This window comes from Erpetoichthys calabaricus, chromosome 9 (genome assembly GCF_900747795.2).
Source record: "Erpetoichthys calabaricus chromosome 9, fErpCal1.3, whole genome shotgun sequence".
In the NCBI taxonomy this organism is placed as follows: domain Eukaryota; kingdom Metazoa; phylum Chordata; class Cladistia; order Polypteriformes; family Polypteridae; genus Erpetoichthys; species Erpetoichthys calabaricus.
The window spans coordinates 125,501,011-125,523,076 of NC_041402.2; the positions used below are offsets into that span (position 1 = coordinate 125,501,011).

The following is a 22,066-nucleotide window of genomic DNA, read 5'->3' on the forward strand; positions in this document are numbered from 1 at the left end:
CATTCAGAATTTTAGAATTGTTTCTTGCGTACCAAGTGGTTTTTAAAAAATGGTTGTAATGTCTATTTAATATCAGGATCATTGCCAAATGTGAAGTTATATATCTAACTATAAAAGACTAAAAATGACAAATAACATCAATCACCTACTTGAAGACATTTTGTCATCAGCACAATTTAACAATATCCTTATACCATGAACCTTGCAGTTTTCTAGAGATATGAAGCTGTCTTTCAGCTATAAAGTCCAAGTACATCTAGCAAATATGTGCAAGAACATAAGAACAATAACTGATGGAGGGGGATAAGCATTGTATTCCTCATGAAAAATGTTTTTCCCAAAACAATTGTTTTAATGGGAAAGCATACTTTCCCCTGTTATTTTAATATAAGTCAAAAGAGAAACATAATTAAGAAATCAAACAATTTGTGGGTTTTAAATTCCAAAATTATTTTTAATACTATTTCTTCACTTAATCCAGAGAAGAAGTATGGTTATACAACTTGAGGGAGAGTTGCAAATCTGCTGCAATTTAGCAAAAAAACACTACATCACTTATGAAAAAAGGCTTAGGTATCTATTGTATGCTCAGGGAATCTGGATCTTCAAATAAAGGATTTACAGATAGTTCAGAAAATCCTGACTCTAGGTAGTAACTGACAAATTCAGTAAAATAAATATTTAGGTGCAATTAATAAAAATCAAAGGATTTTCAAATAGATCAGAAAATCCTGATTGTAGGTAGTAACTAACAAATTCAGTAAAATAAAGATTTAGGTGCAGTTAATAAAATGAGCAGTTATGTTAAAAAGTTGAAATTTACATAACTATAGCAAATACTTCAGTGGGATTACGGACAATTAAAAGTGCCTAAATTATTATCTGTGCTATAGCAAACATTCTTTTTTTGGAGTGTTACAACTTTCCACTCTGTGTCAAAAAGATATTAATGTTCACACTTTAACTTTCCTTTCAAGCACATGATGTGGATTAGTAGTAATTTTTCTAATTATAAACACAGCATTGCTGTAATGTAATCACTTTATAACAAGTAATGGTTGCCATCATTTTTTGCATACATGAATCATCATTCCCAATCATTAGTAATGGTTGCCATCATTTTTTGCATACATGAATCATCATTCCCAATCATTCAAGGCTTCTTATTTTCAGTCAGTAGTAGTCATTTATACCGCTCAACTTATTACTGGAATCAAACAAGTCACCCACAATAATTTCTTTTTGTGCAATTCATTCCCACTTACTAGACATACCCTACCATGCAACAAGTTTCTTTTCTAGTTAGATAATGAAATGTAAGGGGAACACAATGCTTTTCACAGGCAAAAAAACAATATAAAGGCCATTAGAATAACATTTGTGAAGTGAGAACCCTTTAAGTTATTTGTAGTAACTTAAAGGAATATTCTAACCAAAGATGACAGCTATTTTTTTTATCTGTTACCTTACCCAGTGTTGTTTGTAGTTATGGATAAGAAAAATTGTTAATCACATATTTTTATAGAGAACAAAATTCCAGATAAAACATGATTTATTGGGGAGCATTGCTGAACAACAGCAAACAATAAGTACAAATGTACATTAAAAAAAGAAAAAATAATCAAGAAAATTTCAAAGGTTCAATATGACAGTTGACCAATTGACTAAAGGCCCAACACTCTGACTCAATTGACAATATGGTTCTAAAGGTGGTTATGCGAAGCCCTCAAAGTTTAGGCATACCAATGAATTAAAGAACATGACAAGTTTCACAAATGAAAGGAGATGATTTGGTCCATCAAACTTGCCTATTCAGCTAATAACAATATTTTTGTTCAACTACATTTCAGTGGTTACTACTTGTACATCACCTTTATCCATCCTGTATTTATAATTAATATTTATTTTGCCTGTATTTTTTGCGATGTATAATATTGCTTCTTCCTCGTGTCGGTGTAATTTTGATGATTGTCCCGATCTTCTCAATTGCTTTTGCATGCTCCTCAGGCTTTGCTATTCTTTCAGTTTTTTTTTATCTGCAAAATTCATGAGCTTACCAACTCTGCCAAAATAAATGTCACTAATACAGATTGTCGGTTTCAACTGTTTAAACATAGATGATCTGAGGATTTTGACTGATGACACTGTCTTCTTGTCTGCACTCTGTCTCCATCCAATTACCCAATCTGAAGTATAGTTTTGTTTTTGTAAGTTACCTGATATTAACAGCTCAAAGTTTGAAAATTATTATTTGGTGTGAAACTACATCGAAGGCTTTTGTAAAATATTAAATTAGTAGTATATTTTGCTTTTGTCTACTGCAGCTTTAAAAATATCTAAACAGGATTGCAGGATATTCCCATGGTAACTGTTATTTAACATATTATTTTTATATACCCATAACTAAAGGTTTAAAAATAACATCCTTCTTTCAACTTTATTGCTAAAATCCTATGAGGCTTCAAAACATCACAGTCCTGAAACACATCTGACCCGTTTTAAGTCTACTGTATAAACCTGGAGCTTGTTTTAAATATAACCTCCTGAGGTATTCCATTAATTACTTTTTTAAAATTCATTTGCATTTTTGCTATTCATTTCATGGATTTGTCCTTGAGCCTGTATTTGGCTTCATAAATTACCTTTCAAATTTGTTTTGAAAAAAATTAACCCTTTAAATGCTTTTTGAATCCTATTACAGTGGAACCTCAGTTCACGAATGTCTCAGAACACATACAAAACGGTTTATGACCAAAAAGTTCGCAAAACTTTTGCATCTGTTTTTTTTTTTCTATGTTAACTAATGTTGTCTTATTTTAAATTTCTTTGTCATTTATTTTTCTTTTCTTCATTATGTAAAGCACTTTGAGCTACTTTTTTGTATTAAAATGTGCTATATAAATAAATGTTGTTGTTGTTCACGACCACACACTCGGTATACAAACAAGCCACTTTTGCACACACACACAGGTGCGCGAGAGAGAGAGACACCACATACACACACAGGCCTGTGAGAGAGAGAGACACACACTGGCGCACGCGAGAGAGAGAGACACACACACACAGGCGCGAGAGAGAGACACACACACACAGGCTCGCGAGAGAGACACACACACACAGGCGTGCGCGAGAGAGAGACACACATACACAGGTGCGCACGAGAGAGAGACACACACACACAGAGGCACACGAGAGAGAGAGACACACATACAGAGGCACACTAGAGAGAGAGACACACACAGAGGCGCGCGAGAGAGAGACACACACACACAGGCGCGCGCGCGAGAGAGAGAGACACACACACACACGCGAGAGAGAGACACACTCACACACACACACACACAGAGGTGAGAGAGAGAGACACACACACAGACAGGCACCCTTGAGAGAGAGACACACACACAGAGAGAGAGGGCTGGACGCATAAGGTAGGAAGGCAGTTAAAGAATGCACTGAGCTTGTTTTTGTTTTCACTTCTGTTTACAGCTATCGGTTCATAGCATGCATTGTTGCAATGTTACTTTTCTTGGTGGTATATTAAATTACGCATTTTTTCAAATGTTAATTTTTTCCCTGTGCTTAAAACTCATTAAAAAAAAGTGTTTTTAGCCAGCGGTTGGTAGCGCTATAGCGCGAACTATTGCATTGTTAGTTTTCTCAGTTGTTCAAGGTTTTGTCAGTGTTATTCAATGTTTTTACATTTAGTTTACTATTACACTCTGCATTCTATGGTTTAATTAACTATATTTGTGCTTAAAAACTTAAAAAATATATATATTTACATACACTTCGTACGGTCTGGAACGGATTAATTGTATTTACATACAATCCTATGGGGGAAATTGCTTCGGTTCACGACCAAATTGAGTTACGACCAGAGTTTTGGAACGAATTATGGTCGTGAACCGAGGTTCCACTGTATAATTTTAGGGATTCATCTAGGTCTGCACTTTTCCCGTGCTTTTTAAATTTCCTGTAAAGTGATCTCTTCAGTCCTAACATTTTAAATATCTTTATGCATGCATTTAGGAAGTTCCTTTAGTTTTTTCATTTTATTTTCCGTTAACGTATTTGTTCTGAATTTGGGTCAAAATGTCTCTGAAGTGACACCGTCAAATATTTCCTATGCCCTATCTAATCCCAATAATGTTTGCTTTTCAGTAAAGTATATGTTTTGGTGTCCAATTATGTGTTATCAAAGAACACTTTAAAACTGCCCATTGTTTGATCACTGCTTCTCAAATGAGCAATAATTTCTATTTCCTTCACTCCATCGTTTTTGAAAAGAACTGTATGAGAAAGCCATAATATGCCATGAGCATCATATAAGTTTTCTTTTTCTAACTGAACAGCTAAATATAATTATCTCTTTAACTGGGTTACATTTGGTAAATGCTTCAAAGACATTACCCTCACACAAGAGCTGAATATTTACCTTGCACGTTCAAACAAATAACAGAAGCACAAAAATTTAACTATGTCCCTCCTTGCTTCTAACAAGGACAAGTTGTGAAAATATGAAGACATATGTCAATATGAAAAATATGCAGTGACTCATGGAATTCAGATGAAGAAAAGTTCCATCTCCTATTTCTTTGCATTTTATAGCTAAACTAAAACCATATTATATTATTTCTACTTCTGGGCACTCTGCAAGCAGCAGCCTTTTTACGGAAGCTCCGTACTTCTCACTGTTTTTCTTTCTGAAATTATCTGCTAGTTACTAGTCTTATTTAAAATTAGAATTGATCTGGCTTCTGGCATGTCACTGATAGTAGCCACTAGAAATCGGACAAATGGATATTAAATGGATCTTAAGTTTACCGACAAATGTAGATGCACACAAACCAAGGGCACCAGCTTGTCTTGAGTGCACTTCAAACAGGCTACAAACTTGGATGAAGTCGCAAAGAGGACCTGAAGACTGCCTAATGTCTACAACACCTGAAACGGTAAAAGACACTGAAAAAAATAAAAGTGAATTAATTACAAGTGTGGTGTATATTAAATACTCCCGTAATCATCTATTTGCACTGTGACCACGAGCGCCTAAGCTCAGTTACAATTTACCACAGGTGTTATTTGTCCACAGGGCGACGTGCCGGTATGAGAGTAAAAGCAAAGCGAAAAGGACCATCAATTGTCATGTGCAATTTTTGACTGCTGTCAAATAAGATGGATGTACTGTCTTCTCCTATAACAGGCCATGGAGCATACAAGTATAGTGACATTCGGAGAGCAGGCTTATTATACTTGATGCTGTTTTAATGCAGGACGGATTTCTTCTTATTTGAGCAGACAGAGACCCAGTGCGGTGTTGAAAAAAGACAAAAGGGGGACTGGTCATCTATATGAATGAGGAATGGTATAAAAGGTAGCATATTACAGTTAAAACTACAGTTTATAATTCAGACAGTGAAATTCTGGCTGTCAGAAATAGTCCATGTTATTTGCCCAGGGAGATGAATTACATCATCCTTATTAATGTATGTATTTCTTCCTCTGCAAATAAGGACCTAGCAACTGAAAAGATTCATTCTGTCACCAACACTTTAATGATGACTCATTCGGACCCTGCAATTATAATATGTGATGACTTCAGCAATGTGACTTTGAAAGGAATGATGACAAATTTATACCAGTTTGTGAGCAATTCCATCCATCCATCCATCCATCCATCCATCCATCCATCCATCCATCCATCCATTGTCTCCCGCTTATCCGAGGTCGGGTCGCGGGGGCAGCAGCTTGAGCAGAGATGCCCAGACTTCCCTCTCCCCGGCCACTTCTTCTAGCTCTTCCGGGAGAATCCCAAGGCGTTCCCAGGCCAGTCGAAAGACATAGTCCCTCCAGCGTGTCCTGGGTCTTCCCCGGGGCCTCCTCCCGGTTGGACGTGCCCGGAACACCTCACCAGGGAGGCGTCCAGGAGGCATCCTGATCAGATGCCCGAGCCACCTCATCTGACTCCTCTCGATGCGGAGGAGCAGCGGCTCTACTCTGAGCCCCTCCCGGATGACTGAGCATCTCACCCTATCTTTAAGGGAAAGCCCAGACACCCTGCGGAGGAAACTCATTTCAGCCGCTTGTATTCGCAATCTCGTTCTTTCGGTCACTACCCATAGCTCATGACCATAGGTGAGGGTAGGAACATAGATCGACTGGTAAATTGAGAGCTTCGCCTTGCGGCTCAGCTCCTTTTTCACCACGACAGACCGATGCAATGCCCGCATTACTGCGGATGCCGCACCGATCTGCCTGTCGATCTCATGCTCCATTCTTCCCTCACTCGTGAACAAGACCCCGAGATACTTGAACTCCTCCACTTGGGGCAGGATCTCGCTACCAACCCTGAGAGGGCACTCCACCCTTTTCCGGCTGAGGACCATGGTCTCGGATTTGGAGGTGCTGATTCTCATCCCAGCCGCTTCACACTCGGCTGCGAACCGATCCAGAGAGAGCTGAAGATCACGGCCTGATGAAGCAAACAGGACAACATCATCTGCAAAAAGCAGTGACCCAATCCTGAGCCCACCAAACCGGACCCCCTCAACACCCTGGCTGCGCCTAGAAATTCTGTCCATAAAAGTTATGAACAGAATCGGTGACAAAGGGCAGCCCTGGCGGAGTCCAACTCTCACTGGAAACGGGTTCGACTTACTGCCGGCAATGCGGACCAAGCTCTGGCACCGATCGTACAGGGACTGAACAGCCCTTATCAGGGGGGCCGGTACCCCATACTCTCGGAGTACCCCCCACAGGATTCCCCGAGGGACACGGTCGAATGCCTTTTCTAAGTCCACAAAACACATGTAGACTGGTTGGGCAAACTCCCATGCACCCTCCAGGACCCTGCTAAGGGTATAGAGCTGGTCCACTGTTCCGCGACCAGGACGAAAACCACACTGTTCCTCCTGAATCCGAGGCTCGACTATCCGACGGACCCTCCTCTCCAGGACCCCTGAATAGACTTTTCCAGGGAGGCTGAGGAGTGTGATCCCTCTGTAGTTGGAACACACCCTCCGATCCCCCTTCTTAAAGAGGGGGACCACCACCCCGGTCTGCCAATCCAGAGGCACTGTCCCTGATGTCCATGCGATGTTGCAGAGGCGTGTCAGCCAAGACAGTCCTACAACATCCAGAGCCTTGAGGAACTCCGGGCGTATCTCATCCACCCCCGGGGCCCTGCCACCAAGGAGTTTTTTGACCACCTCGGTGACCTCAGTCCCAGAGATGGGGGAGCCCACCTCTGAGTCCCCAGGCTCTGCTTCCTCTTTGGAAGGCATGTTAATGGGATTGAGGAGGTCTTCGAAGTATTCCCCCCACCGACCCACAACGTCCCGAGTCGAGGTCAGCAGCGCACCATCCCCACCATATACAGTGTTGACACTGCACTGCTTCCCCTTCCTGAGACGCCGGATGGTGGACCAGAATCTCCTCGAAGCCGTCCGAAAGTCATTCTCCATGGCCTCCCCAAACTCCTCCCACACCCGAGCTGGACCTGCTGTATTGAAATGTTAAGGATGCCTTTAAGTGTACTCTACTGACAGATTTAGGCAAATCTAACCACAACATGATTCATCTTATTCCAGACTACAAGCTTGTTATTACATGGCAACCTGTTACCACCAGAACAGAGGAAGTGGAGCCTGGAGGCTGAAACAGCTCTGAATGACTGCTACCAAATAACAAGCTGGGAAATGATGTACGAGTCACACAGGGATGACACTAAGGGACACTGTCACTGCATCCCAAAATGCACTGCCTAGCCAAAAAAAAAGTCGCCACCTGGATTTAACTAAGCAAATAGGTACGAGCCTCCTATTGGATAATTACTGCATGGGTGATTATCTTTCAGCTGGCAACAAGTTATTTAACCCCAACTGGTGCAATGAGTTGCTTCTCATTTCTTAAACAACCATGTTGAAAGACACATCTCGTGGTCATGGAAAAGATGTTAGTCTGTTTGAGAAGGGTCAAATCATTGGCATGCATCAAGCAGAGAAAACATCTAAGGAGACTGCAGAAACTACTAAAATTGGGTTAAGAACTGTCCAACGCATTATTAAAAACTGGAAGGATACCGAAAAAAATCCTGAATGATCGTGATCGGCGATCACTTAAACATTTGGTGAAATCAAATCGAAGAAAAACAACAGTAGAACTCAGGTCTATGTTTAATAGTGAAAGTAAGAGCATTTCCACACACACAATGCAAAGGGAACTCAAGGGATTGGGACTGAACAGCTGTGTAGCCGTAAGAAAACCACTAATCAGTGAGGCAAACTGGAAAAAAAGGCTTCAATTTGCTAGGGAGCATAAAGATTGGACTCTGGAGCAATGGAAGAAGGTCATGTGGTCTGATGAGTCCAGATTTATCCTGTTCCAGAGTGATGGGCGCATCAGGGTAAGAAGAGAGGCAGATGAAGTGATGCACCCATCATGCAAGATCTTGGTGAAAAATTAATGCAACGCTGGATGGAACTAAATCTTGTGACATTGCAGAAGCTTATTGAAACAATGCCACAGTGAATGCGTGCCGTAATCAAAGCTAAAGGCGGTCCAACGAAATATTAGAGTGTGTGACCTTTTTTTTGGCCCGGCAGTGTATATTAACTTAACAAAGATGGTGTGTGTGCGGCATGGTGGCGCAGTGGTAGCGCTGCTGCCTCACAGTTAGGAGACCCGGGTTCACTTCCCGGGTCCACCCTGCACGGAGTTTGCATGTTCTCCCCGTGTCTGCGTGGGTTTCCTCCGGTTAGGAGGACATGCAGGTTAGGTGGATTGGCGGTTCTAAAATTGGCCCTAGTGTGTGCTTGGTGTTTGTGTGTGTCCTGTGGTGGGTTGGCACCCTGCCCAGGATTGGTTCCTGCCTTGTGCCCTGTGTTGGCTGGGATTGGCTCCAGCAGACCCCCGTGACCCTGTGTTCGGATTCAGCGGGTTGGAAAATGGATGGATGGATGTATTTATCTACCTATTTATTTATTTAAAGAGCTTCTGTAAAAAGATAATTTTCTTTAATTGATTATTACATAGTACCTGATTTGTGTACAATTTCTTATTAATGCATCCCTGGTCAGACTGCAAGTTTGCTAAACCTCTAAGTGCACTGTTTCAAATAATACACAAAAATACATTCTGCACCTTTTAATCACACCTTCCAAAGATTTATCGTAATTTGTCAAGAAAATTATACAGAAATGATACAAAAATCCTAATGTTACTTTTTCTTGCAAAGCTTGTCTAGTTCAGACATTTTTGGATTTCCTACATGCACAGCTCATGTGAAATGTCCCTCAAGATTTAATGCAAAACTTTACCCATCCATCCATGTTCCAACCCACTGAATCCGAACACAGGGTCACAGGGGTCCGCTGGAGCCAATCCCAGCCAACACAGGGCACAGGCAGGAACCAATCCCGGGCAGGGTGCCAACCCACTGCAGGACACACACAAACACCAAGCACACACTAGGGCCAATTTAGAATCGCCAGTCCACTTAACCTGCATGTCTTTGGAATGTGGGAGGAAACCGGAGCGCCAGGAGGAAATCCACGCAGACACGGGGAGAACGTGCAAACTCCACGCAGGGAGGACCCGGGAAGCAAACCCAGGTCTCCTTACTGCGAGGCAGCAGCGCTACCACTGCGCCACCGTGCCGCCCACAAAACTTTACAAGTTATCTTAAATTTTAACTATGTCATCTGTAGGCTTGTACTTTGTAAATAATAATAATAATAATGAAAGCACTTTTATAAAGTGTTACTGTAAGGCAAATGAGGAATTGGTCAAAAAATATTTATATACACTTTCAATGTAAGAATAAGGTTTAAAGGTTTAATCTTTTACAGTATAAAATCAACTCATGTCTATTCCAATGACTTTTGACTGTGGGAAGACACCAGACTAATAGAAGAAAACCACTATAACAAAACTCCTACTGAGAGTGACTTTGAACAGGTGTTCCATGGGATGAACTGGTGCCCCACCCAGTGAGATGTATTTTGTTTCTTACAATCTATTTTACTGGGATGGGCTCCACATCTGTAGAAATACTTTTGGTTAAGTAGGTTCAGGAATCAGATACAAGCTATTGCTTTGTTTAATGTATTATTGCATTTGAGCAGGTTCAGAACATCTCGCATTTAATTATAAATTTTAAATGCTTAAGCTTTAAACTGTGAATTGCGCTATGACTTAGATTGCTGTTAATGTTAAATACCTGTTTACTCCTCTTTCTACTCACAAGCACAATAGTATGTGAGATATTAAGAGCAAGGGAATATCTACATATGTATGCTTTATTCCATTTATTTCAATAGTATTTTTTATTCCTATATTTCTCTGCTGAATGCAGCATCTTAAATTGATGTCTCGGATACAACTATTCAATGGAAATCTTGTCAAAACTCTCATGAGCAACTATTTCCCGGAGTTTGCATGTTCTCCCCGTGTCTGTGTGGGTTTCCTCCGGGTGCTCTGGTTTCCTCCCACAGTCCAAAGACATGCAGGTTAGGTGCATTGGCGATCATAAATTGTCCCTAGTGTGTACTTGGCGTGTGGGTGTGTGTGTTCCCTGCCCAGGGATGTGTTCCTGCCTTGCGCCCTGTGCTGGCTGGGATTGGCCCCAGCAGACCCCTGTGACCCTGTGTTGGGATATAGCGAGTTGAATGATGACTGACTGACTATTTCCCTTTTTCAACATTACCGTTATGGCTATATTTCTACTGCTGAATGAATGATAAAATATTTTTCATCACCAAAAATGTAAAAGATGTATTGAACTATACATTAACTCTATAAAACTTATTTTTATTTACTATTGAATTAGAAAATTATGTTTAAAGAACAGATGTAATGTAACTAATGCCAGCTTCTAACATAACCAAAGAATAAGAAGAAATACTATTATATGAGAAGAACGTACAGTATGGATTGAATAAATAAGCTGACTTGAATATATTCTGTTCAATTATGACAGGAGACATGATAGATAGTTACTTTAAAATTAAATATTTAACATAAACATATAGGCATGGATTAACACTGGTTATCTCCTTGACAGTATGTGCAAAAACCAAAGGGAATCAACTATGTTTACATAATGCAAGTGCCAGGTGGGAGGCAGAAGGCGACACTCATCAGGAGGAGTAGTATTTCATACTACAATTGTGTTAGTAATGGTTGTGTTGATCTTGACAGTGTTTTTGATAAATAAAAACCTTCATTTTAAACCTGGGTGTATGTTGAGTGAAATCAGTGGTTCCCTCTGGTGGGTACAATAGTCTTTAAAATGATTGATAAATTGAACCACAGGAGCTGTGAGTCAATAGCTCTAACCACTTTATTTCCAGTCATAACATTCTGAACTTTATGTTGTTATTATGTAAGAGTGTGTCCTAAGATGGACTATTGCCTCACCTAGGATTTGTTCCTTTCTAGCCTGTGGCTGCCCACTCTGACTTACTGCAACCCTGTATTGGAACAGCAAGTTCAAAAAATCGATGGATAGATTTTATATCATGAGACAATGTTGAAATATTGATTGAGCTGTATAAACCAGTGCAAGTAAAACCCAAGTTTCAGTGTAGCTGTTTTCCTTTTGCCATACATTGTTACAGGCTGTAACTGGCACCACAAGCTGTGCCTGAATAAACTGAGTGTGCACAATTAGGGAATATTCATCAAGACACCTCTGGTTTCTGCAACCAAACTGTAGAAAATATAAAGGCATTGCTTCCTATGAGATTATCAAATATGTAGTATGGTTGAGAATACTGCTTTTTTGATTTAAAAAAAAAAAAAAAAAACAACATTAAGCATGGCAATTCAGTTGTACAATGATTGCAATGCATATCCCCTTTGGCATTTGACTGAGGTCAAACTTGAAATTGAAGATCTTAGGGAAAAACGTGTGCAGTCTATATCTAATATTCAATTTATCCTGCTTAAACCAAGTATCTCAAAATTCTCCACATTAGGACCTGGAATACTCAATTGCAGTTTATAACACACAATTTGTACACAATCAAACCTTTTCTATGTATGATTCCTTGAGCACTTATATTTGGAATAGAGCTTGCATTCCACAATTCAGACAAGACTTTTTCTTATTTAAAAATACATAGCTTAAATGTAACAATATGTATTTATAATGCTGAGTGTACATGTTCATATACTAGCAAAACAAATTGAAAGCAGCTAAGTTCCCAAATATAGGCAAAGTTACATATTATGAATCCATCAAAAAGCAGCCAATGATACACCACAATCCACTTTTTTTAAAAGACTATTACATTCTATTACCTTTTTGCATGTAGAGCTTCATTAAAACCCTGTCTAAACGTGCAACTCACAATAAAACAAGATTTGCTAAATCAGGATGTGTTGAACAAGGCATCTGCAACTGAGTAGTTTCACAAACTGTTTCTATTATACAAAATCTCAACAGGAAAAAAAGTGTGTGTAGTCTGTGCATGTGAAGAATTCTTACTTCAGTATACATGTAAATTATCCTAGAAGCACTCCTGTCAATGGTGTGTTCTGAGTCTTTGAATACTGACTGAACATGCCTGCAAAATACATATTAAATATTATAGTATAAACTCATTCATCCCTGTAGCATTTTTGAACACTAAAATGAAGTAGAGAATTTGTAGTATTTCTCTAGTAGTACCATACATAGGAATATAAAAGCAATTATTTTACTATGGAAGTACCAAAAAACAATTTTGCTTCTGTATTTCCATAGATGGTGCAATAAATATAAAAAAGTATATAAGTATATGAATAATATGTTGTGATTAAAAACATTGAAGTATTATACTGTATACAGTTTTGTACTATTGTTAAACGGAATAATTTAGCAAGAGAAAAAGACATTGCATTTTCACCTTGATCCTTTGCGACCCTTGAATCTGCAGATTTTTCCTACAAGCAATTTATTAACTCCAGTTCAAATCCTGCTTTTAAAATGATGGAGTAATTTAAAATATTCAATACAATTTTGTTTTCAAGTATCTACAGGTTTGTATAGAAATGAATTGGTTTCCCTGATCCTCCTAATTAAACTTTTCTTTTTATTCAATATATTTTAGCTAGTAAAATAGTTGTTTGTTATTGAGCACACAATCTAAGAAATCAAAAACTAGGCTGCTTGTGGACTTCTGAAAAAGCTAATTAAACAAGCAGCTAGTAAAAGGAAGAATGTTAACTCTATAAATCAGATGAAATGAAAACTAGCTGATACTTTGCTAACAGGAAGTCTCGAAGAGTCAACAGTGGGAAACACTCAAATAAACTGTCAGAACATCATAAGTTAAGAAAATCATAAGTTATAATTCTAAGGGGCCAATGCCATTATTAGATTTAATTAGATTAGATTAAATATGCACCCTTTTCCACTTTTATAGATTGTATAAAAGCAATTCAGTAGATCTGATAACTGTTAATGAACAGGGCCCTACTGAATTCATTAGAGGATTTTTAGCCTTTAATGCAATGAAACCCATTTAATAGTTTTATTTTTGTATTTATTCACTCAGCAATTCATGTAATTGAAATTAAAACTGCCGTAATTGAAAAGTTCTAATGGTGATTAATACTTCTTGGTTCTGTAACACGTTGCCAGCAACTTCATGCCTCATTGGAACAAGACACAGCTAGTAATACTACAACTGAAAAAATGCATCTCAGAGTTAATCCTTGCAGTGTTTTAAAACAGGCAAACAATCAGTTAATATTAAAAGAGTAGTAAATATGGAACTACTGTGAACAGGGCAAATTCCATTCAACCAAATGCATCCTAAGCACTGCAATATCCACTCCATTGCACCCTATTCTTTCACAAACCAGCCAGGCTTCTGATCCCATTACCTATCAACAATTGTTAATAACATATGTAGATTAAGTGAAGACACAGGGTGAAACAGTGAAATCACTGAGGAGTAAACTAACAGCATTGCTTTGAAATCCAGTATTTTAGAACACAGGCCACACTTCCATCTTAAGAATGTTTACATATATATTTTCTTCAAAGGAGACATGAAAGTACAGACATAAAGAAGATAAAACAATACATGGTAGAAATTAAACCAGAAACTTTGATGTTTACAGTTTAAAAACTTAGGTAGTTAAGTCTCAATAGCTCCTGATGAATGTGTCAGGTGAGGGTCAAATTCACAATCTTGAATATGAGAGCACCTACTGCAATTCTGTATACTTACTGGCTAAGTTAATGGAGTTGCTATATCATGTATAAATTCTAATTTCAATAATGAAATCTGATTTGTGACTAAGAGGTGAGCTAAAGAAAAGATCAGGCCTGGAAATGATACTACAAATCCAGCAGGGTCCTATTTATGTGCAGCAAAAACAGAACTCATCTCACCTCACTATCCCGTGCAATCTGAACTTGTTCTCCTTGAGGTACCTGGGTAAAATGCAGGTGTCCTGGAGGAATCTTAAATAAAAGATGAAACAAAATACCAATTTACATAGGTACTTGTGCTGACGTTATTACTAATTTGCAACAAATGTTAGGTGTCCAGTATGGTCATTGGATCAGTCGTGTGTGATACCTAAATGTCTAAAGGGAACAGAATTAACTGAATGGCTGGAGATATGCTGTAGTTCCAGTTGCAACAGAAAGCACTTCACTCTGAATTAATTAAACTGTCCCTGACTGAATGGTAGTTTGGAGAGGAAGTGTGGGACCTTGAAAAAATTTCATATGCAGATTAGTCTGTGAAATAAAAAATTAAATTTAATGTCCTGAGTTAGGGACCACATTATTAAGGCTGAACACACAGATACATTTGCTTCCTGATGTTTCTTTTAGGTCAGGTATTGGTAATGTCTCTGCATATAATTTGTGGAGGTCATCCTATTTATGAAAATTTTTATTTTCCAGTGTACATCATTCAAACTTTTCCTGCTTCTCCAGAGATTACATGCTACAGCAGTTGGAATTTGGTAGATGTGAGAAACAATATAGAATGTGCAAAAAAGACTTGGAGTCACATTTTCTGTGAGTAACACTACAAGTGTGATGCTGAATTAAACATGAATGCTTGTTTTTGATATTAAGTAAATAAAAAAATGCTCTGTTGGAATGTACAGTAATTTGTGTTAATCTGTTTAGCTATAGATCATGTGTAAAAATGACCACATATGAGTCAAGCAATAGTAAAAATTATAGACAGATCTCCCTCTCTCTCTAAATATATATACAGTACATTATATATATAAACTGCTCAAATTTCATTTCAGCAATTCAAAAATTGTACTCAGTAGTTTGTATAGCCCCCATGTGCTTGGATGCATGCCTGACAATGTCGGGGCATGCTCCTAATGAGACGACGAGTGGTGATCTGGATCAGGGCATTAGCAAGCTCCTGGACAGTCTGAGGTGCAACCTGGTGGGGTCAGATGGACCGAAACATGATGTCCCAGAGGTGTTATATTGGATTTAGGTCAGGCGAGCATGGGGGCCAGTCAATGATATCAATTCCTGGCATACTCTTGCCATATGATGCTATTGTCATGCACCAGGAGGAACCCAGGACCCACTGCACCAGAATAGGGTCTGACAACGAGTCCAAGGATTTCATCCCCATATCTAATGGCAGTCAAGGTGCCATTGTCTAGCCTGTAGAGGTCTGTGTGTCCCTCCGTGGATATGCTTCCCCAGATTATCACTGACCCATCACCAAACCGGTCATGCTGAACAATGTTACAGGTAGTATAACGTTCTCCACGGATTCTCCAGACCCTTTCACGTCTGTCACATGTGCTCAGGGTGAACCTGCTCTCATCTGTGAAAAGCACAGGGCGCCAGTGGTGGACCTGCCAATTCTGGTATTCTACGGCAAATGCCAATCGAGCTCCACGGTGCTGGGCAGTGAGCCCAGGGCCCACTAGAGGACTTCAGGCCCTCGGGTCACCGACATGAAGTCTGTTTCTAATTGTTTGGTCAGAGACATTCACAACAGTGGCCCGCTGGAGGTCATTTTGTAGGGCTCTGGCAGTGCTCATCCTGTTCCTCCTTGCCCAAGGGTGCAGATACTGGTCATGCTGATGGGTTGAGGACCTCCTACAGCCCTGTCCAGCTCTCCTAGAGTAACTGTTTGTCTCCTGGAATCTCTTCCATGCCCCTGAGACTGTGCTGGGAGACACAGTAAACCTTCTGGTAATGGCATGTATTGATGTGCCATCCTGGAGAAGTTGGACTACCTGTGCAAGTTCTGTAGGGTCCAGGTATCGCCTCATGCTACCAGTAGTGACACTGACCGTAGCCAAATACAAAATTAGTGAAAAAACAGTCCGAAAAGATGAGGAGGGAAAAATGTCAATGGCCTCCACATGTTAAACCATTCCAGTTTTGGGGATCGTCTCATTGTTGCCCCTCTAGTGCATCTGTTGTTAATTTTATTAACATCAAAGCAGCTGAAACTGATTAACAACCTCCTCTGCTACTTAACTGACCAGATCAATATCCTAGAGGTTTCACTGACTTGATAATCTGATTAAAAAGTGTTCCTTTAATATTTTTGAGCAATATCCATCCATCCATTTTCCAACCCGCTGAATCCGAACACAGGGTCACGGGGGTCTGCTGGAGCCAATCCCAGCCAACACAGGGCACAAGGCAGGGAACCAATCCTGGGCAGGGTGCCAACCCACCACAGGACACACACAAACACACCCACATACCAAGCACACACTAGGGCCAATTTAGAATCGCCAATCCACCTAACCTGCATGTCTTTGGACTGTGGGAGGAAACCGGAGCGCCTGGAGGAAACCCACGCAGACACGGGGAGAACATGCAAACTCCACGCAGGGAGGACCCGGGAAGCGAACCTGGGTCCCCAGGTCTCCCAACTGCGAGGCAGCAGCGCTACCCACTGCGCCACCGTGCCGCCCCTATTTTTGAGCAATATATATTATAATAAAAAAAAATCCTGGGATGAGACAAGACTTTTTAGTCTGGGACGAGACGCGACTTTTTCAGAGAGATACTTTCATGTCCCGGGAGACAAGACTTTGTGCCAAGAGATTTAACCACACCTGGGGCCGGAAATAAAAGACAAAGAGTACATGACAAAGTAGAATATCGTAAAGAACTCAAAAACATTGGCGCAATACACATGCAGAGCAGGTTATAAATAATGAAAGTACTAAAATTCGAAAGTCCAAAAAAATTACAGCAAAGATCGCATTAGCGCAATCAAACAGAAATTATTACTTGGTGAAATAATGGAACAGCGTAAAGAGAACTTTAAGTTGGAGACTTGTAGATCATCTAATTTGTGTTGCCATCAGGGAAAAGTAGCGTTTCTTCCCAATGAAAAGGTGTATCCACGAGAATTAAAAGATTTGTTGTTTGGTGAAAGTGAAATCCACTGGTAATGTTAAACAAACAAAACAAAATTAGCTGAGCCGTGTTTTTTTTGTCTATAAATGACAATAATAATGCTGTAGAGAGTAGGCTACTTAAAGGCACCATATCTTTGTTTCAGGCATGTGTGGATGCCAGTTGATCACTGCCAGCAGAATAATGCCACTTGCTAAAAGCATGGATGGACAAGTGAAGAACTGGAGGTTTTGTGTCAGGAGAAAAGAGATAAGAAGTCATCCTAAGTGGAAGACGGAAGGTTCACTGAAGCAGAAGTAAAATGTGATTAAACAATTGAGTTACGATTTACACCTTGAGTCCAACTGGCAGGAAGGGAGAGAGAGAGAGAGAAACACAGGAGGAATTGGATTTCTTGTGCTTAACACAATATTCCATGACCATCAGCACTAGTGCAGCTCACATGAGAGTGGGGATGGACACCATACACAGTGCCAGTCAAACTATTAGGCTAATCCAATGCAAAGGCATGACATAATGAGAGACCCAGTAAATCACCCTGATTTATCTAACTCTAAACCGCATGTGTGGACCTCACTCCCCAAGGTCTTGCATCCACAGAATATTGCTGTCAAAACTACCATGCAAAGGAGCGATATTTACACCTACACCTAGGGTAACAAAAATGCTAGAGCCTACACTGACTATAAATACTGTATAGTTCACAATATTATTTCTTTTCTATAAGGTGCAGTTTACAACTTAATTTATTCTTCACAGTACATACACCAAATACTGGAACGCTTACACTGTGTACTGAAACGAACTCTCTAATTAGTAAAGCAAGCACATACACTATATAGTAATATTTTGTCTCATGCAAAATATACCAAAATGCTTATACTATATACTGAAATATGTGCACTGTGTACTAAATGTATACATTACCTGTTGTGTTAATAAAGTCAATTAACTTTATTCACTTTACCAGTGTTTTCTTCCTCTTGTCGTGACAATACAAAAAATTTATGCTTATACTTTGTCTCATACACAATATACAAACATTTACTGACTTGACTGTTGTAACAGGTCTATAACAGCTAAATTCAAGAAAGTTGTCAATTTGTGTGATTTAGCAACCATACCACATGCACTTCTGAGCAGGTCATCCACCTGAAGCTGTTCAGCCTCGCCAGTACTTGGATGGGAGGCCAAGCAGGAAAAGCTTGGGTTGCTGCTGGAAGAGGTGTTGGTGAGGTCAACAGGGGGTGCTCACACTGTGGTCTGAATGTGGATCATAAGCTCTAGTGCAGAGGCGGGGATACTGTGCTGTAAAAATGGTGCCGTCCTTCGGATGAGACATAAAACCGAGGTCCTGACTCTCTGTAGTCAATAGAGATTCCTTGGCATCCTTCATAAAAAGTAGGGTGTATCCCAATGTCCTAACTAAATTGCCCACCACTGCCTAATCATTCTGGCCCCCAAATCATTCCGTCTTCACCTGGCTAACTCTCACCCCATCAACACCTAAGAGCTAATATGTGGCAAGTTTACTGGCACAAAATATTACTGGCACACTATGAAAAGCACATTGTGAAATGAGAAAAGCATTATATAAATGTAAAGAATTATTATTATTATAATAATTATTATTATTAATGAGGTAAATTTCCTGCCAAGCAGCACCTAGGCATGAGCACTACTCTGACACACAGTATGGTGTGATGTTGTACTGAAAATCGCAAGACACAAATTATACTACTCATAACACATAAATATTTTACAGATGGAATTCCATTAAACAGATTTATATTCCATTGCTTTTTTTTTACATTTAACTTCATTTTCAAAACTGCCTAATCCAATTCTTGGTCTTGTGGCTCAAGGAGGTGAGAGGGGGTACATTACAGTATGCTGTGTAAACGTTTTAGTAGAATATTTAATCATTTCAGGCAACCCAGCCACAGGGGATGCACAAACCAGTGTGTTTCATCATGCCAGTCCCAAGCCTGGATAACTGGGGAGGGTTATGTCAGGAAGGGCATCCGATGTAAAATTTTGCCAAATCACTATGCAGACAACAATACAAATTTCCATACCGGATTGGTTGCCCCAGGTTAACAACGAGCGCCACCAATGTGCTAGCAGAATTTGGGCTACTGTTGGCCGAAGAAGAAGGAGAAAAAGAGGGGAGAGACGTGTCTGGAGGCAGGAAGAGAAGAAGAAGGTAAAGAGAGTGGAACTGAGGGTAGGAACTTTGAATGTTGGCAGTATGACTGGTTAAGGGAGAGAGTTGGCAGATATGATGGAGAAAAGGAAGGTTGATATATTGTGCGTGCAAGAGACTAAATGGAAGGGGAGTAAGGCCAGGTGGATCACAGGTGGATTCAAATTGTTCTATCATGGTGTGGATGGGAGGAGAAATGGGGTAGGGGTTATTCTGAAGGAACGGTGGGTAGGGGTTATTCTGAAGGAACAGTATGTCAAGAGTGTTTTGGAGGTGAAAAGAGTGTCAGACAGAGTAATGATTATGAAGTTGGAAATTGGAGGTGTGACGATGAATGTTGTTAGTGCATATGCCCCGCAAGTTGGGTTTGCGATGGAGGACAAAGAAGATTTTTGGAGTTGGATGAAGTGATGAACAGTGTATCCAAAGGACAGAACGTGGTGATTGGAGCAGATTTCAATGGACATGTTGGTGAAGGGAACAGAGGAGATGAGGAGGTGATGGGTAGGTATGGTGTCAAGGAGAGGAATGAAAAAGGCTAGATGATAGTGGATTTTAGAGGAAGAAAGTGAGGGCAGAGACAAGGATCAAATGGTGGAAGTTGAAAAAGGAAGACTGCAAGGCTGAGTTTAGTGAGAAGGTGAGACAGGCACTGGGTGGTAGTGAAGAGTTACCAGACAGTTGGGAAACTACAGCAGATGTAGTAAGGGTGACAGCAAGAAGGGTGCTTGGCGTGACATCTGGACAGAGGAAGGAGGAAAAGGAAACCCGGTGATGGAATGGGGAAGTACAGGAGAGTATTCAGAGGAAGAGGATGGCAAAGAAAAAGTGGGATAGTCAGAGAGATGCAGAAAGTAGAGAAGAGTACAAGGAGATAAGGCGCAAGGTGAAGAGAGAGGTGGTGAAGGCTAAAGAAAAGGTGTATGAAAAGTGGTATGGGAGGTTGGACACTAAGGAGGGAGAAAAGGACCTGTACCGATTGGCTACACAGAGGGACCGAGCTGGGAAAGATGTGCAGCAGGTTAGGGTGATAAAGGATAAAGATGGAAACGTACTCACAAGCGAGGAGAGTGTGCGAGGAGAGTGAGAGGGGATGTGCAGAACTGTAGTAACTACAGCTGGATGGATATAATTGAAGAGCCACAGCATGAAGTTATGGGAAAGTGTAGTGGAAGCTAGGTTAAGAAGTAAGGTGATGATTAGTGAGCAGCAGTATGGTTTGATGCCAAGAAAGAGCACAACATGACAGATACCTTCAAAGTGGAGGTGAGATTACATCAGGGATCACCTTTGAGCCTTTCCTTATTTGCAAAGGTGATGGACAGGTTGAGAGATGAGATTAGACAAGAGTCCCCGTGGACTATGATGTTTGGTGATGACATAGTCTGTAGCAAGAGTAGGGAGCAGGTTGCAGAAACCCTGGAGAGGTGGAGATATGCTCTAGAGAGGAGAGTAATGAAGGTCAGTAGGAACAAGACAGAATACATGTGTGTACATGAGAGGGAGGTCAGTGGAATGGTGAGGATACAAGGAGTAGAGTTGGTTGAGTGGATGAGTTTAAATACTGTACTTGGAATCAACAGTACAGAGTAATGGGGATTGCGGAAGAGATGTGAAAAAGAGAGTGGAGGCAGGGTGTAATGGGTGGAAAAAAGTGTCAGGAGTAATTTGTGACAGATGGGTATCAGCACTTTGCACTTTGAGATTTACTGCTAATGTAAAGTGCCCTATAAAGTTGCCTCAGTCCAAATATTTATGGACCTAACTGTATTTATTCAGGACTTATTTAGATTTTAGATTTATTGAGGACAAATTGTCAGCAGATTCAAAATAGAATATTAACTCTCTGTAAAGGGGTGTTTGCCACCTTTTCTCTGGAGTTAAAGATAATTTATAAAAGTGACTATATGACAGACAAATTACAAAGTGGTATTCTAAACGTCCAATTTAAAGGAATACAGAAGGAAACTTCTTCAGGGGTAAAAAAAAGATTCACAAAACAAAACATGGTATGTAATAAAAAAGATGGGGAACTAAAGAGTTTTCTTTAACAATGCAGGAGATTATTTGAGCAATCTGCCTAGAATTACAGAATTACCTGTTAACAGAGGAAATATGGTTAATTAGTGAGGAAACTGGACTCCAAAATGTCAGTAGTCACAATTGCAATTATTAGAATTACAAAATAGTTATTGACTCAGAAAAAAACAGGAATTTGTGTTAGAACATGCAAAGAAATATGTAAAAATAAATAAAATAGCATAATCTGATTGGGAAGGATGCAACTGAGAATGTTAAATAATATGAATCATCAATCCAAACAACATCTTAAATGGGTTGCTACCCCCACTCATCTGATCTTCAAGGTTTAACTCAGCAAAATGTGTTAGTTCACAGGCGTAATGATAAAATGATGCAAGTAAGCCCTTTTTCTCTCACTCCTGTCACTCCATTAAAATTTCCTTCTTGTTAAATACCTAAAGTAC

At 39.9% G+C, this 22,066-nt stretch overlaps 1 protein-coding gene across 4 annotated transcripts in view; it reads right to left on the reverse strand.

Annotated features, from left to right (window-relative positions):
- The window catches only part of LOC114658096 (protein BANP-like), a 283,298-nt gene that overhangs the window by 26,196 nt on the left and 235,036 nt on the right, over positions 1-22,066 (reverse strand). The window lies entirely within an intron of this gene.